This window comes from Melospiza melodia, chromosome 24 (assembly GCF_035770615.1).
Source record: "Melospiza melodia melodia isolate bMelMel2 chromosome 24, bMelMel2.pri, whole genome shotgun sequence".
NCBI lineage: Eukaryota > Metazoa > Chordata > Aves > Passeriformes > Passerellidae > Melospiza > Melospiza melodia.
In genome coordinates, this window is record NC_086217.1 from 1,016,423 (window position 1) to 1,032,478 (window position 16,056).

Consider the following 16,056-nt stretch of genomic DNA (forward strand, 5'->3'; position numbering starts at 1 on the left):
GATGTGTGCCTATCAATAAAGTTTGAGATTTGCTGATCACTCATATTGCGTGCCACATTTCTCCTGCCGATCCCAAGACTAGGCCAAGGAATGCAGAGATCACAGATGCTAAGAATGATGCCAGGGTTTCTGATAGGCCCCTCAAAGGGCTAAGGTAAAGGACATGACATACCCAAACACACAGAATGCACGATAGATAAATGACACGATACACACCGGGACTGCTCTGCCCTGCACACCTCAGCCCTGTGACCAAAAGTGAGACTTTGCTTTTATGGGGCCTAAGGGGTTGCTTCATGGACACCCCCATCTCCGAAGGGGACTCAAAAACCCCTCCCGGTGGGTCCCTACCCTGCGCCCCAATTTCATCCCCTCTGAGGATCATAGCCCTCTACTTATCTCTCAGACATCTGGGGATGCCAGTCCGTGTCAGGTGCAAAGGAAGGCTGCCTCGACATCTGGGAAGTTCCTGCTGGCACTGTTGTTCAACAACTTCCTGTTGTTTCTTAGTCAGCTACAGTAAAGAAAACCAAATATCAATGCATGACCTCTGCAGCACACTGGCCAAAACCCAACAATTCTGCTACTCACTGTTCTCCTAAGAATGCCTGGCTCCTGGGGCCGCACGCTTTGGCTGTGCTCCGAGGCTGATGCTGTTGTCATGGGGTACAACTGGGATAAGAGGAGAGGAGATGATGTGCCATTGCTGAAACCTGAGCAGACCCTCACTCCTCCTCCCTACTCCTTGGCCGTTGCTGAAGGCCACCCTGGTGACACCTTTAAATAGAAAAGGCAGAGGCTTCATTGCCGAGTCCCGTGACCCTTCCGCAGGGCTCGGGAGAGTGGCAAATCCGGTGCCTCGGCCGGTTGGTGACTGGGACTTGGCGTACTCCAAGTGGATTGCCTAAAGCACAGAAACAGATGCTTAGAGTTGCACCAGAAAGTGAGACTTGAGCAATAACAACTGCTTCTGTACGCTACTCAATGCTCACCTTGCCCACTCACCTTGACTGCTGATATCCAGCTTTACTTCCTAAAAAGAAAAAGAACAGTGCTGTAACAGAGTCACACTTTACACTCCCCCTGCAGAAACAAACAGTGACTGACCTGCTCGGGGGAACGTCCTCACCCAGGATGGGTGGATGGATTTTGCCCTGGATTTTATTCTCTGTGTCTGAAAGAAAACGAGGGCAAAAGTCAAAGGGCTGGAGGATAACTTCACAGCTCCAAACATGTTGTGTCTATCTAGGAATATCATCTAGAGTTCGGCAACACCCCACAAACTGCAAGTCCCCGGGACTTGTCTTATTGCAGCAGGCTATGTGGCAGGGCAGAGCAGCTCCAGCATAAATATGTGCAGACACCCGTGACACAGAATGTGACAAACGGGGACAATAAACACGACACACTATGCTTGTGGTGAGGGCCTCAAGGGGAAAAGGCAGTGATTATCTGACCAAAGGGACCCCCAGGACACACCAGGTAACACGGTACACTGGACAACACGACGTGGACCGGAACTGTTCTGCACTGCCCGCCTGAAAGCTGCCATGAAAAGTAGAGCCTCTCCCTTTAGCCATCCTAAGAGGCCCCTTGGAGAAGATTGGTTTTCCCTCTGCTAATTTTTAAATCTGTCCCAAGAACTCCCAACCCACTACTCTCCCATCATCCCATCTCCGGGATGATGGGATGACTTATCTTTTGGATGATCGGTGATGGGAATCCACGTTGCACCTGAAATGAGTCTGCCTCGGAGGGCCCTGTGATGGCCTGTTAGCCTCTCGGTCAGCTACAATAAAGAAAACCAAATCCAATGTCTGAGTCCAGAGTTATATGGGCCAAATCCCAGCAAGTCATCTACTTTCCTTCTCCTGAGTGTGCCTGGCTCCTTCAGGCTCCAGCTTCATCCTGATTCCAAGGCTGTGGCTTTTATTATTAGTGGCTCCTAGGTTAGAGAAAGGCAAAGTTAAATGGCATTCTTGTGAGTGCATTAGATGACCTTGTGTGCTGTAAGAAATGGGAATGCCTCTGCTATGCTTCTGAGAATCCTTGTATCTCAAATAGACACAATTCGCTGCCTTCAAACCTCCCCCCGCCCAATAACCCCTGACTGGATACCTGCTCACCCTCCCCTCCTAGTCACAATCCTCAATTCATCTGAAGCCTCAATCTCAAGCATCATCCTTGACACTGGATAGATCCCATTTGTGACATGACAAATCTGCTGAAAGAAGTGTTATACTTGATACAAGCTGGAATTTTAGGGAGTTGCACTCCTCAAAAAAAAACCCAAAAAAACCACCAACCCCCCCCCCCCACAAAAAAAAAACCCTAAATAAATCCACACAAAAAAAACCCCCCACAAAAACAATAACAAAAAAAAAAAAAAAGCCAAAAAAAAACAAACAAGAAAACCAAACAACCAAAAAAATAAAACCAAACCAACAAAACAAGGGCAAAACCAGAAGTTACAAAAGCACCTTACCACTCCGGAACACGCAAATCTAAAAATCACGAACTTAAATTCTCCCTGTTTTCAATGCTGTTTTCTTCGCAGTATCTTTGAAGGCTTTGTTGCTTTAGATGCCCAGAAACACGTGCTGAAAACAAGCTGAGATAAGTTGAAGGAGCCTCCTCTTTGAAATGAGAGGAGAGCTCTCACCCCAGCACATCTCAGAGAGGGAATGAAACCCCTTAGCCAAGGCTGGGGTTAATATACCCCTGATGGTGCCCGCCTCTCGTTCCCATGGCACCAGGAAAAGGGAGGGGGCAAATCCCACCGGGTATAAAGGCCCTCAGAACAGCTGCAGCTGTTTGGCTCCTCTGACTCGAATTCAAGGGGAGTAAAGGGCTTGTTACAGGGGAAAAATATTCAGGGAAATAACAGCACTTTCTTTTTTGCTGCAACTATGTGGTGCAAAAGGGCAGAAAACTGGTAAGAAATAAAACTTTCTGTTTAGGCAGCATAGCTAGATAAATTGGGTAATTTGCTGTTAACTTACATAATTTTTCCTTAGTGGTTACTAAGTAGTACTTCATGTGTGACTAAGCCAGGTGGAGAAGAATACTAATTATATGAATAGTCTAAGTCTCCTTGGGACCTCTAATTTAGGCTATCTACATGATAAGTGAAAATAAGGGAAATAAAAGCCTCCCAGGCAGTGTAAGGGTTAAGTGCATGCCAGGTTCACCCTTCTCTGAGATATATGTTCCTACAGCCCAGAAAGAAGTGCCCCGAAATGTAGTTTTAAACCCTTAAAATGCTGAAAAAGGCAGAGCTTCCTTCCAGTGCACCCCTTAAAAAGAGGAAATGGGGCAGTTACCTCTACTGAAACTAATACACTGTCAAATAAATAGCTTCTGCCCTTTAATTTACTCTCCTTAAGTATTGGGAAAAGAGGGGCTTTCCTCACTTTAAATCTCTCCAGTGATGAAAAAAGAGGGATTTTTCCCTCAGTTCAAACCCTTAATATGGAGGGATAGCTGGCCTTCTCCCTCAGTTTAGGCCTCAGGACAACAAAAAGGGGGAGGCTACCCTTAATTCAAACCCATAAGAAACATTGTCAAGGTTTTTCCCTTCTATTTAAACTGGAAAATAATAGAAAATGGGGACTCCCTATCAATTAACACCCCTAACAGCATAGAAAAGGCAGGGTTTCTTTCAACTGAGACCATTAAAATTGCAGGGGAAGCAGAGTCCCTCCCAGTTTGAACACAAAAAATAATGGAAAAGGAAGCTTTTTCCCTTTTTTCTAAACCCTTTTTCTCCTAATAATCCCTCTCCTTTCTGGCGACTCTGGGGAGGGACTGACACAGTAAAAGCGAAAAAGTTGAAAGCCCTCTCCTGGAACCCCACATGCTGCCTGGCCTGTTCAGATGCTGCCCCTTGGCAAAAGGGCTCTTCCCTTGGCATTTTCTCAAAGTGATGCTCTGTGCCCGGGTGGGTCCGGCTGCTCCCTAGTCTGTGCTGGATGCTCCGACCATGGTTCCTGGAGGGACGCTTGAGATACCCCTGTTAGCCCCTCTGGCCTAGCAGCTCCCTGTGCAGGTGTGCCCGGGTAACCCTCTGAAAGCAGCTGGTCACACGGGGCGCTGCTAGACCTTGGCATGGGGGCTGAGGTGAAGAAAGGTCCTGTGAGGAGCTCCCTTCCCTACACGGCCCTTTGTCTGCCCCTTAAACCATGGGGTGCCAGACTTCCTTTTCTAAGGAAATTAATGGTCTTTCCTCTCTGTGTGCCCATGGGCGAAACTGCAATTTGGCCTCCAAAATTGCAGGTAGCAAACGATTTCTCACAGACCGCAGCTACCAACAACAAAAACACTTGCTGTCCTTGGACTGCCAAATGCCTCCTGTGAACTGACATCAACACACTGGTGGGGTCAGTTTGGTTTTACAAGGAAAAGGGCCTGTGTCCTGCCCAGGGGCCTGTTTCCCTGAGTGGGCTGCCGCATCCTAAAATTCCAAACAGCAGAGGATGTCTCCCAGACCCAAGCTGCCACCACTTCCAACTCAGGCTGCCTGGCAGTGCCAAGCATCTCCTGCAAACTGACATCAGAAAACTGGGGTGAGTTTTGTTTCCTGTGGAAAAGAGCTGGCATTCATGCCCTGTTTAGCTGGAGAGGACAGCTGAAAGCAATGCTCTGATGTTCTGTTTGGATGATGAGCAACCTGGTCTCAAATTTGTGATAACTTGGAGGCCCCATTGTTGCCTTGGCTCTGCACTCCAGGGTCAGCAGTGTTGAGCAGGGGGTTTTCAACCCACTTAGGAGAGTCAAGCTTTTGAGTTGCACTTGCGGCAAACACCTGATTTATTGCTTAGTTCAAAAAATTACTTCCCACAGTGTCTGGTGGGGCTGTGTGCTGATGAGGTTAGTGAGTCAAATCCAGGGTCTGGATTTGAAATAGCTTGGTAAAGAGTAAGATTCATAACTGTTGTAATTACACAGAGTAGCAGTGGGGTAATTAAGTTCTTCATCTTGGAAACAGAGCCAACCTGTTAGTGTCCAGACAGCCCTGCAGTAGCTGGGAGGTTGATGATTGCTGAAATGGTGGTTCACTTTGCTAATGATTTTTGGAAAGCTGGTCCATCAGCTGAGGTTATTTGCATCTGCAGATCAGCACAATCAGTTTGGTGGTGGTAATGGATTGTTATTCCTATTTGATTGCTATGCTGAACGTATCAACCTGATCTCAGGGAGTGCAGGGAAAGGAAAAAAGGGGATGTGAGAATACTCAAAGCATGCTCACGGACGCAAACATGCAGATAGCCCATGCAGTCCATGATGTGAATGTGAGTATATGTTGACTAAGGGATGATTGAAATTCCAGCTAGTGGGATAACCGCAGAGATCAGCCGTGCCTAGGAAAGTCTGCCATCTCCCGTTGCACCTTGAAGTAGCTTCTGTACCCACCATAACCCTGATTTTCTTTTCCCGATGTCCCTTGGACAGGTGCACTCACTGCAGGCAGCTAGAGCACTGCTGCTGTGTACAGCCTGACGTGTTTTTGCAGCATGGGCTGTTGGATGCTATTTTGAACCCTACCGATGTGTTAGGATTTTAGCTTTTTTATTTTTCTTATATTTGTAATCCTGCAGCCTGGCAGCTGCAGAGGTGTGAAATGCTGACACACCAGCTGCCAGCACCATTTACATCATCAAGATTGGTCTCTTAGGACAATAATGGATGTAGGACAAATGATGATGGTGAGCTGAAAGTGCTATTACTCATTATTGAAACTTTGGATTGCTCTCTGGCCAGTGCTAAAACTATAAAGCCAGCAGCCCGTGGACAAGCCCTCGGTAACCTCTGCCACTGAACTAAAAGCTTTTGGAAGGGAACAGAAGTGCTATAAATCTTGTGGGTGACGTTTAACATTTGTCAGAGAAACACTTTGGACTTATTTTAATCTCTTCAGTTTGGAAAGTTCATAATAACAAATAATGGGTGCCTTGAACCCAGGCAGTGAATCCCCCGCCTCTCCCGGCTCCAAATGGAAACTCAAAGTGACCCCTTAATAGAAAGGGCAGCTCTGTTCATCACTGCTTCTCGTGCACTGTGTGGTCTCCCAGTCACTGCTAAATGGATACAATCTTCACAGTGTTTACACTTGCTGCCTGTTACTGCAATGACACTGGAGCTTGCACATGTTTTTACTTGATTTTTTTTTCCCAAAAAAGCTGTCCATTAATCTTCCTCAGTGCTCAGAAGAAAAGTAAATTATTTACCATGCGGATGTTATAGGGGATTGTTTCTGCATTAACATTTCATTTGGGAGTGTTAAAACTGTCTCTCATGCTAAGTTATGCATTGGGTTTATCAGGTGATTCGTCCAGGGATGAATCCTATCCAAACACACATCTACTAGCGCCTCTTCTTCTGCCCAGATGCTTCCCTACGATGAGTGTCCCATGCTCCAAGTGAAACAAATGCTGGGCCAAGGTGAGTAACCTTATAAAGTGTACTTAAAAGCTAAATTTTGCTACTCACCTAAATGGGAAGCGGTCTCAGCTGGACAAAGAAAAAGGGATTTTGTGCCATGCCATTAGTATGTCTGCTGTTTTCAGCTGGGCTTATTCAGGCCATGCTGATCTCCTTGATGAGAGGCTTTACTGGTAGGTAGATCAGTCACTACTGCACTAGAACAGATTCACAAAGAGTTGCTAAACCTAATTTAAAATTAGTATGTCAGGAAAAAAGTGACTTTTTAATTGTCCCAGTGGTATCCAAATAGAAGATGCAGGGACAATTTCATGACAGGACAAGAGGACACAGTCACAAGCTGTGCCAGGGGAGGTTCAGGTTGCGCATTGGGAAGAATTTCTTCACTGAAAGGGTTGTTAAGCATTGCACTGGACTGCCTGGGGAGGTGGTGGAGTCCCCATCCCTGGGGTTCCTGGAAGTGTCCAAGGAATGACTGGAGGTGGCACTCAGTTCTGTGGTCTGGTTAACAGAGTGAGAATCGGTCACTTTGAGCAGTGATTTTCCCCCTCTCTCACCCACAATTAACCTTCTGTGAGTGCACAACAGAGCAGGTTCCAAAGTGCTCTGAGAGCATCTGCTGAAAAGCATTGGATAAACACACTGTTGAAAGAGCACAAACTTAAACCTTGACCACCACCACTTCCCTGCTCCATGTTAATGCATAACTGGGGGAAGTGCATGTATAAATAAAAGCCAAACTGTGATATTGAGGTGCCTGCAGCGTGTTCTCCAGAGAAGAAATGTTTGAACAGTGGCTTGGAAAGAAGAGGTTGAGAGCCTGCAGTGCATTTGACCAGAGGAATGAGTCTGTTACTGGAAATACTGAGGTTCAGTGTTGCCAACCAACCTGCACATACAGTACCAGTTTTATTGATACATGCATAAGACTAACCATGACACCTGTGTCAAACGAATCGCTGGGTACCATTTAATTAACGCTTAAAGCAGCCGCTTTTAAAAGATTGCTTTTGGGCATAGCCCACCCAGGCAGAACAATATCATCTTAAGCACTCTCCAAGTTGCTGTATAATTATATTGCCTTGTAGCAATATAATTATACAATACTAGTGGAAGTCAAACAAGAGGGCATTCAGCACCTGATTGTGCTCTCTGGCTCTGTCTTGCCTTCACTGGTTTTGCTGATACCTCCATGTACAATCGTGTCTCTGGGCATTTGGTCTCCTTGAGTGCCTGAGGTGCTGGCTTCAGATTTGGTTGCTGGTGTGCAAGCAGAATTAACTGTGAATCAAGATTTTGGGTTACTCTGCAATCTTCTGTATTACCGTTTAAATAAAAGTTGATCACCTTTTTATAGAATGTTCTTATTATGACAACAGGAGATGCATTAATATAATTTCTCACTGGAAGTGATAGAGTGAATTAAGGATTTGTATTCCTGTTCAATAATGAGCAAGTGATTAAGTTTTGTGTGAGTGCAAGAAACTTCGTCCCATACTGAGGATACAGTCAATTTTCTTTTTTTCTGACTTCTCCTCATGTTTCTGCTTTCTACTTGTTAGTCAGCACACAGGAACAAGTGCCAGCAGGGAGTAATAGGAGAAAATGTAGATTTCTTTTTGACAAGGATATTTTTACAAGGATCTGTACCAGATCTCATCTAGAATAGGGCAACATGCTTCAACCCTCACTGCTCCATAGCTGACTGAGGGTAAGATGGGTAGGGGACAGAGACATTTACTGTCCAGTGCATAGCTGCCCTGTCACACAGCTGGGTGGCTGGAGACTGCTGTGTGTGCTGACCACAGGGACCAGCTGCTTGGGTCTCCATTTCTGAGCTTTGTGCATCCCTGTAACTGGAGGATATGGGAGAAGCAGGGAGAGAGTATCTAGCCACCTCTCTCTTCCAGAAGTGACCTGTTAAATTAATAACCCGTTTCATCTCTATACATCCAATGCCTATCCCTCCATCTAATCTCTCCACCTCTTTGGGTAAATCATCCTTCTGTTAGAACTGCAGCATTCTTCCTAGGAAAAGGGTGAGCAGTGATGAGTGGTAAACTGAAAGCAGAAAATAGATCACTCATGATATGGCTATTAGTACATTTGCTATTAAGTCAGATATTCCTTAGAAGTCCCTTAAACTTTATCTCCTGACATTACAAGCTTGATAGCGATTCAGGGTGTTTATGGTTCCTATTAAATGAATCTGCTTCTCAATACTAATTTTGAGCTAATGGAAGGTCATCCATATGATGGAAATTCTACTGTCTTAGACCCTGATTCCTCAACATGATCTCACTAGAAGATCAGGGCTTACCCTGCAGGAGATTTATATCTAAAGCACCTGGAGCTTTAGGAGCATAAATCCTGTTGACCAATCAGCAGAAACTCCACAATGTGCTAACACCTTCAGCAGGAAACAACAACCTTCCCCACATCTGCAGGCAGAGAGTTCATTATGAAGGAGCTTGTGGCAATAAATCCTCTAAATACTTTTGAAAATCTTTTCCAGAACAGACAAAACAGGTTTGTGGGCTGCAGGGACCAGATGTATCCTGTGCACATCATATATATATTGCTGCATCATGACTTCACAAAACTCCTTGAGCAGGCAGCTCTTCCCCCTTTTCTGACATGGTTGCAGCTTAATGTTGAACTACTAGAGTAAAAGACACAACAGAGCCAAGGATATATAGCTTTATAATTGCTTTCTCCCCGTTGCCTTCTCTGCAAGCTCCCATCTTTTATCCTCCACTTGCTCCTCTTGCTCTCCTGCTGCAGCTGGTGAGAATGGGGCCAGGTTTATGAAGACATCACCTGCTCATGTCAAAAGTGACACAGCCCAATGCAATCTAGAGCTCCCCGTGTTGTGAGCCTCTGATAACTATATTTATAATCCAATCATGCTGAAAAACACAAACATAACTTCTGTCTGACCTTCTCTATTAAACCACGAAGACTTTTTTTCCACTGGGATTTCTAATACCTTGACATATGCAGTGTCTGGTGGCATTTCCCGTGCTGTCCTAACATTATTTCTGTGGCCAGGCTATGCATTGCAAATCTCTCAGCTTCAGCATGGTGTAAGAGCACCTTTCAAAGGTGCCTGCTGGTAGCCCTGGGTGGGATCTGTGCAGGAAGGGCAAGGGCAATGACTTGCAAGTGATGCCGGAATAGTCTCTGAAGAATGAGTGTAATGATTGCTTTATAATATGTTGTTAAGGTAGAGGTAATGAGAAAATCTCTTGCTAGCTCTCAAGCCTTTCACCCTTGCAGTCTCTGAGCACCTTCAGGCTATGACCTCATCATCAGGATCCCAGTTTATAGGATACAGAGGTTAAAGCATCTGCTCCAGATCCTTCTGAAAGGCAACAAAAAGGCCAGGAATGAGGTCCAGGTTTCATGACTCTCCCTGTGCCCCAGAAGCCTAATTCCTGCTCTTACCTTTTGCTTCTAAAATCAGGCACTTCCCACAAACTGTTTCTCTGTTTATGGAACTGTGTTCAATGTTATCAGCAGAAACCCTTCAAAACACACTCACACGAGCCAAAGTGTCTTTTGATCAGGTTTGATCAAAAGATCCACATCCACATAAATGACTGGTGGCAGAGGGTGGTGGAGAGCCCACCCTTGTTGGTTTCTCGGCTGTTTAGGTGACCTGGAAAGGCCCGGGGTGGCCTTGGACAGCCCGCACTTCAAAGGACGAGAAGAGGCTTCAGATCTTTTCTCGGTCTTGGTGTTTATTAATTGTTTATCTAAAAGATTTTCTCTCGGCCCGACAGAGGTCTGCACAGCAAGCCAGCCATGAGCACACTGAGAGCCCCCGGGGCGGTCACCTATCTTTATACTCAAAATTACGGATACAATATTTATAATTTTTTGTCGGTTTCTCGGCTGTTTAGGTGGCCTGGAAAGGCCCAGGGTGGCCTTGGGCAGCCCGCGCTTCAAAGGACGAGGAGAGACTTCTGATCTTGTTTCGGTCTCAGTGTTTATTAATTGTTTATCTAAAAGATTTTCTTTCAGCCCGACAGAGGTCTGCACAGCAAGTCAGCCATGGGCACACTCCCGCAGCCCCTGGGGCGGTCACTTATCTTTATACCCAAAGTTATGTGTACAATATTTATAATTTTTCTCCAATACCTTCTACTCTTATTAACCGGTGCACTTCTAGTAAAGACCAATCCCAAAGTGCCACCATCACCACAGAAGATGGAGGCCAAGAAGAAGAAGAAGAAGGACAGGACACGCCCCAATTCCTCCATCTTACTTCTCTAGACCCCCCTGTACAGAAATCCTAAACCCTGTGTTCTACACCTTAATTAACTTATCCCTTCACCGTTCACCCCAGTGAAATCCTCCCAGTCCTCATACAGGTGTCATCTCCTGTGTAGGATCAAAGTCCTGCCACCAGACACTTCTGGCAACATTCCAGGACTCCCGAGCCCCCCAAGGGTGGTCTCGGTCACTCTGCACCCTCATCCTGAGGTGCTGAGATCCCACAATTTTTCCCCAATACCTTTTACCCTTATTAACCAGTGCACTTTTAGTAATAACCAATCCCAAAGTGCCAACATCACCACAGAAGATGGAGGCCAAGAAGAAGAAGAAGAAGGACAGGACACGCCCCGATTCCTCCATCTTACTTCTTTAGACCCCCCTGTACAGAAATCCTAAACCCTGTGTTTCACACTCTAACTAACTTATCCCTTCACCATTTACCCCAGTGAAATCCTCCCATCCTCATACAGGTGTCGTCTCCTGTGTAGGATCAAAGTCCAGCCACCAGACACTTCTGGCAACATTCCAGGACTCCCGAGCCCCCCAAGGGTGGTCTCGGTCACTCTGCACCTCAGTCCTGAGGTGCTGAGATCCCACACACCCTGACCCTCCTCTTTCTTGCACTGATGTGCGTTTGAAAACTGGTGTGGGTACATGCTGCTCTGTTAGTGCCAGTCATACCTCTGTCTTCTTTTCAGGACTACTAAAGACCTCTTGATGTTGTTGTGGTATAGATCAGACTAGATGTCAGCCTCTTCCTTGGTACAGCTGTCCACCCTCTGGGGCCCAAGGCTGCACAGACATGCAATGTTAATGAAGACTTCTGTCTACATGAATAATTGCCATGCAAATGAGGCCTTGACCTGGTTTTCTTTGGACTAGAAGAAATCTCAACTTGAAAGTTTATCAGCTTTGCCCAATATCTGAGTAGGAGGAAGCCAGCCTTTGCCTGAGAGATCACTTCTGGATTTGGAGATTCCCATCCTGCACTGGCCTGGGCAGTCTCGTGTGAACTATGTTGTTTATTGTTTCTTTTAATTAGTCCCATTTTTGAAGCTGGTGAAGTCATCAGCTTCAATTTGAATGTGTTCTGTCCTGGTTCAGACAAACTCTTTTAGAAGCTATGCATAATTTATGGGCTGGCTATACCCACTTCCAAAGCACAAATGAATGAATGGAATTCCTTTGTAAGCTGGCTCAGACATACACTAGCACCTCTAGCAGAGTAGGAGTCATGAAACCTTCTCCTGGTAGAAACGGCTGTGTCCAAGTTTGGCTGAGAAGCTATATATGACCTTACAGGTTATGCTGTCATATGATGAAACTGTGCAAATCAGGTAGGTAGTAGTGTTGCAGTGTTTTCTTGTGTCTGAGCTACCACATTCAGCTACCACTAAACCTTATAAATAAGCCTGGCCTAGATTGCTGGTGCTGTTATGTCAGCAAAGAGCATGGAGCACCAGTCTTACCTAAGAGTGCTGTGCTGGCAGGGCTCCTGGTGCAGAGGAGGGAATCTAGCTCAACTCTGTGCTGGGAACTCTGATTAGTGTATGCCTTGTCTGCTTCAATAACAAGAAAATTGCATTTGCTCAAACCTTTTATTAAACACTTAAATCAGACTTTGGTAGGTTTGTTGCTTTTGCCTGTTTTGCTGAGGCAGGGAGAAGGAGTATGTTGTTACAGCTTGGGACTGCACTTGAGAAAAGTTAACTTCTAAACCAGCCCAAACTGAGCATTTTTCCCCATCTGATGTTGCTTGGCTGCTGTCAGACTCTGCAGTGCCCCAGAAGAGCCACAGCTGTATGGGATGGGCTTCTCTACCCCATATATACCTTCACATCACAAGATAATTGGGATGGCAGTTGCTTTTTTGCACAGACCATCTTTTTTCACAGCCTATAGGAAAAGAGAATCCTTGCCTGGTGTCTCACTGGTGGTCTCCCAAAGCCCTTTAGAAATTCATTCCTCCCAGGGTCTCTACAGGCTCTGTGGATTTCTGCATGGCCACTGCCCTTGTCAAGGTCCATTCAAGGAGTGTTTCACTGCTCTGGAACCCTGTGCCATAGCCCTATAACTCGAGTATCCCTCACGCATTTAAAATATCCTTTATGGCTGTAAGGAAAGAGAAAATTAAAGAGAATGGCACTTACAGGACATCAATGATACAAAGGACCTCTTTATCCAAGAGGCATCTCGGCATTTGGGGCAGTATTTTACCTGTTTAAATGGCTTCTTCTAGAGCTCTTAAGTACACTGTTGTGCCAGCTAAGTATGGATTTTTAATGAAGCCCCCTCCTTCCTCCCCTCTTTTGCGCATAACTATAATTTTAGACGTTAAGAAATCCCCTTAATATCTAGCGAGAGGTTTAATGCTATATGATCTTTAAAGAGCCCCCCCTACCACTGTGCTGTATTAATAGCTCTGAGATGATAATTTTTACAGTCTTCTAGGACTGATGTCTGGTGTTAACATTTCATGATTTTGTCAAAGGAGCAGGGGGGATGGGAGCTATACCTGTCAGCTGATATTTTAACATGTGGCTTTAATCTTTTTAATTAACACAACTTCATGGAAAAAAAACCTGCAAAACAAAATCCAACAGACAAAACCCAATATGTAAGCCTTTTTACCTGGGGAGGGTGAGTGGCTCCCACTGCTGCAGTGTGGGTGTTCCCCATTCACAGCAAATGGAGCATCACTGCAGAGCCCCATGTTAGGCTGTGGTCATGGGGGCACACAGATGCCTTGGTGACAGATGAATATGCAGGAGAGGATGACTTCAGATCTTTCTGTTTGCATAATTCATACATCAAGTAAACATCTAAGTAAGGTTTCTCTGGTATCAGGGTTGCATATCATCCTGGCCATGTGTGCATTTAGAAAAACACACAAAAACTTGCAAAGTACCAGGTTTTGACAAACAAGACTGAAGACAGAGTCCTGCTCTTGGTGTGGATCATGTTTTGTGTCTAAGAGCACCATTGCTAGCTGTGCTTATGACCCTTGAGAGATGGTTCTGCCATCTCTCAAGGTGTCATGTCTCAAGGTGATCAAGTGTCAGACTGGATCACCTCCTGCAGTGATGGGTGGTAGAAGGGTGGTAGAATGTTTAAGAATAATAGAAGGGAGAGGGCATGTGTGTGGTGCTGCTTCAGAAGCACTCTCCCACACACCTTTTCTGCCCAAATCCAAGGCTGTCCTTGAACCTACCCCAGGCATTTCTCGGGCATTGCACTATTTAGGGCCACCTCTTCTCTGCCTGTTGTGACAGCCTGCGGTCAGCGATGAGTCCTTGAATCACGTGTACATTTCATGATCAGTACATTTCACGAGTGGTACATTTTCAAGCTGACTCAGCCAGTCTATAAACTTGGTGCTTAGCTACTGTTCTCCACTTTTCAGTCATCACTATGCAGGTTTTTGCAGCAATGTGCCCTGGCAGCTGCCCTGGGGAGGGCAAGTAGCTCTGGACCTGTGTATTGGTTCTTTCCCTACAGAAATGAAGACTTGTATAAAATATATATTAATGCTGAAAAGCACTAGGGATTTGATTATTTGCCTTCCATTTTACCCCTTAACTCCCTTGTATACAAGGCCTTTGGGGTCTGGAGTTGCACACCCTCATTTTGTGTCCTGCAGAAGTATCCTTGCTTTACTGTTCTCCTCCAGCTGCTCTGAAGTCAACCTGGCTCTGGCTGCTTGTGCTGCAGACACCTCCACTTTGCTTTGTGATTCTCGTGAGAAGCTGGGCTGGGGCTGCAGCCACACAACCCAGCAGCAGTGGCAGCCCCCGCGCCTCACCCCTGTGATCTGCGCTGCCGTTGACAACAGCCTCCGCTTTGAAGGAGCATTCAAAGCCTCTCGGGGCCAGTCGGGAGATGACTTCAGACCTCTCTGGTTTAGCGCATGGCATTTGGTGGGCAAAGATCCTTTCATTAAAACTGATAGATGACACATTTTTGCAATATTTACAATTCAAAGTGTTCTGATCAAAGTGCTGGAAATTAGGATGTTGATATGAGATAAGTACTTTTTTCCCAGCGTTTGCACCAGAAAAGAGCATGCAATCTGCTTTCCCTTTGTGTGCCCCATGTCAGTTGCAAGCATTTCTACATAGCTGATGCCTGTAGATATATTTGCTGACTCCTAATGTCAGCAAATCCCAGTATGATTAGGCCTTGAGGTGACAAAACAAAGCCTTGACTGTTATACGCTAGGTAACTCAGTGCTGAGATAAAACCTAAAAATAAACCCCAGTAGCCTTTTAATGGAACTGAGCACAGCACAAAATAAATTTTTATAAGTTGTTAGGTCCTTGCAGCAAAAGAGAGAACTATAAAATCCTCTTTGATGGCTTTTTAATGGCAGTTGTTTCATTTAAATCTTTTAGTGAAGCAGGTTACATAGCAAAAGCAGAATAATGAACAGTAAGAAAATGTGTGCACCCTGTGCAACAGCCACAATTAAATGCTCAGCAGCAACTTGAGGATATCAGCCCCTGGTTGTCTCCTCAGGTTTCCATCCCCAGCTTTCCAAGGAGTGCAGCTCTCATCTGTAGTCACCCCCCGCTGGTTCTATCTTGACTTTCTCAGAGTCACAGAACAGTGTAGCTTGGAAGAAAAAAATCATCTTGATCCATCACCCTGCCATGAGCAGGTACAACCATTCACTAGACCAAGCCCCACGCAACCTGGCCTTGAACACTACCTGGAATGGGGCAGCCACAGCTTCTCTGGGCAATCTGTGCCGCTGTCCTACCACCCTCATTCTAAAAATACTCTTTCTTTTATCTAATCTAAATCAACTCCCTTTTATTTTAAATCCCTTACCACTTGTTCTGTTATAACTTGTCCTTCACGTTGGACAACTTCATAACTGTTTCCCTGTGCACAGTCTCCAGAGCTGACCTTTTTCTATAGGATATTGCCCTGTTGCAGCACAGTAAAACTGTTTCTCCCTAGTTTCTCTGAATGAAATGAGAGGTGTATGAGGTGGTCTCAGCACGTTGGCCTTCCTGATTCAGGCCTTGCTGTGGACTTTGCAGGTGAAATTCAAGTGTCACCAATAGCTGAACTACTAACAAACCTGCACAAAGGGATTTCCCAGTCTGTGCAACCCTCATGCCCCCAATTTTGTGAACCATGTGCCATGGAAAACATACGAGTTTGGTACATGAGGAGACAGCAGGCAAGCTGGGAACTGTCTCTTGCAGCCCAAGCCCACTCCAGCCAAAATGAAGAGTGAGGAAAGGAGTGGGCTCTGCCCAACAAGCAGTGTTGAGTGGCTGTGTTTAGTGGGTGGAAATCTCCAACACTTGTCAGGGCTTTCTTCCT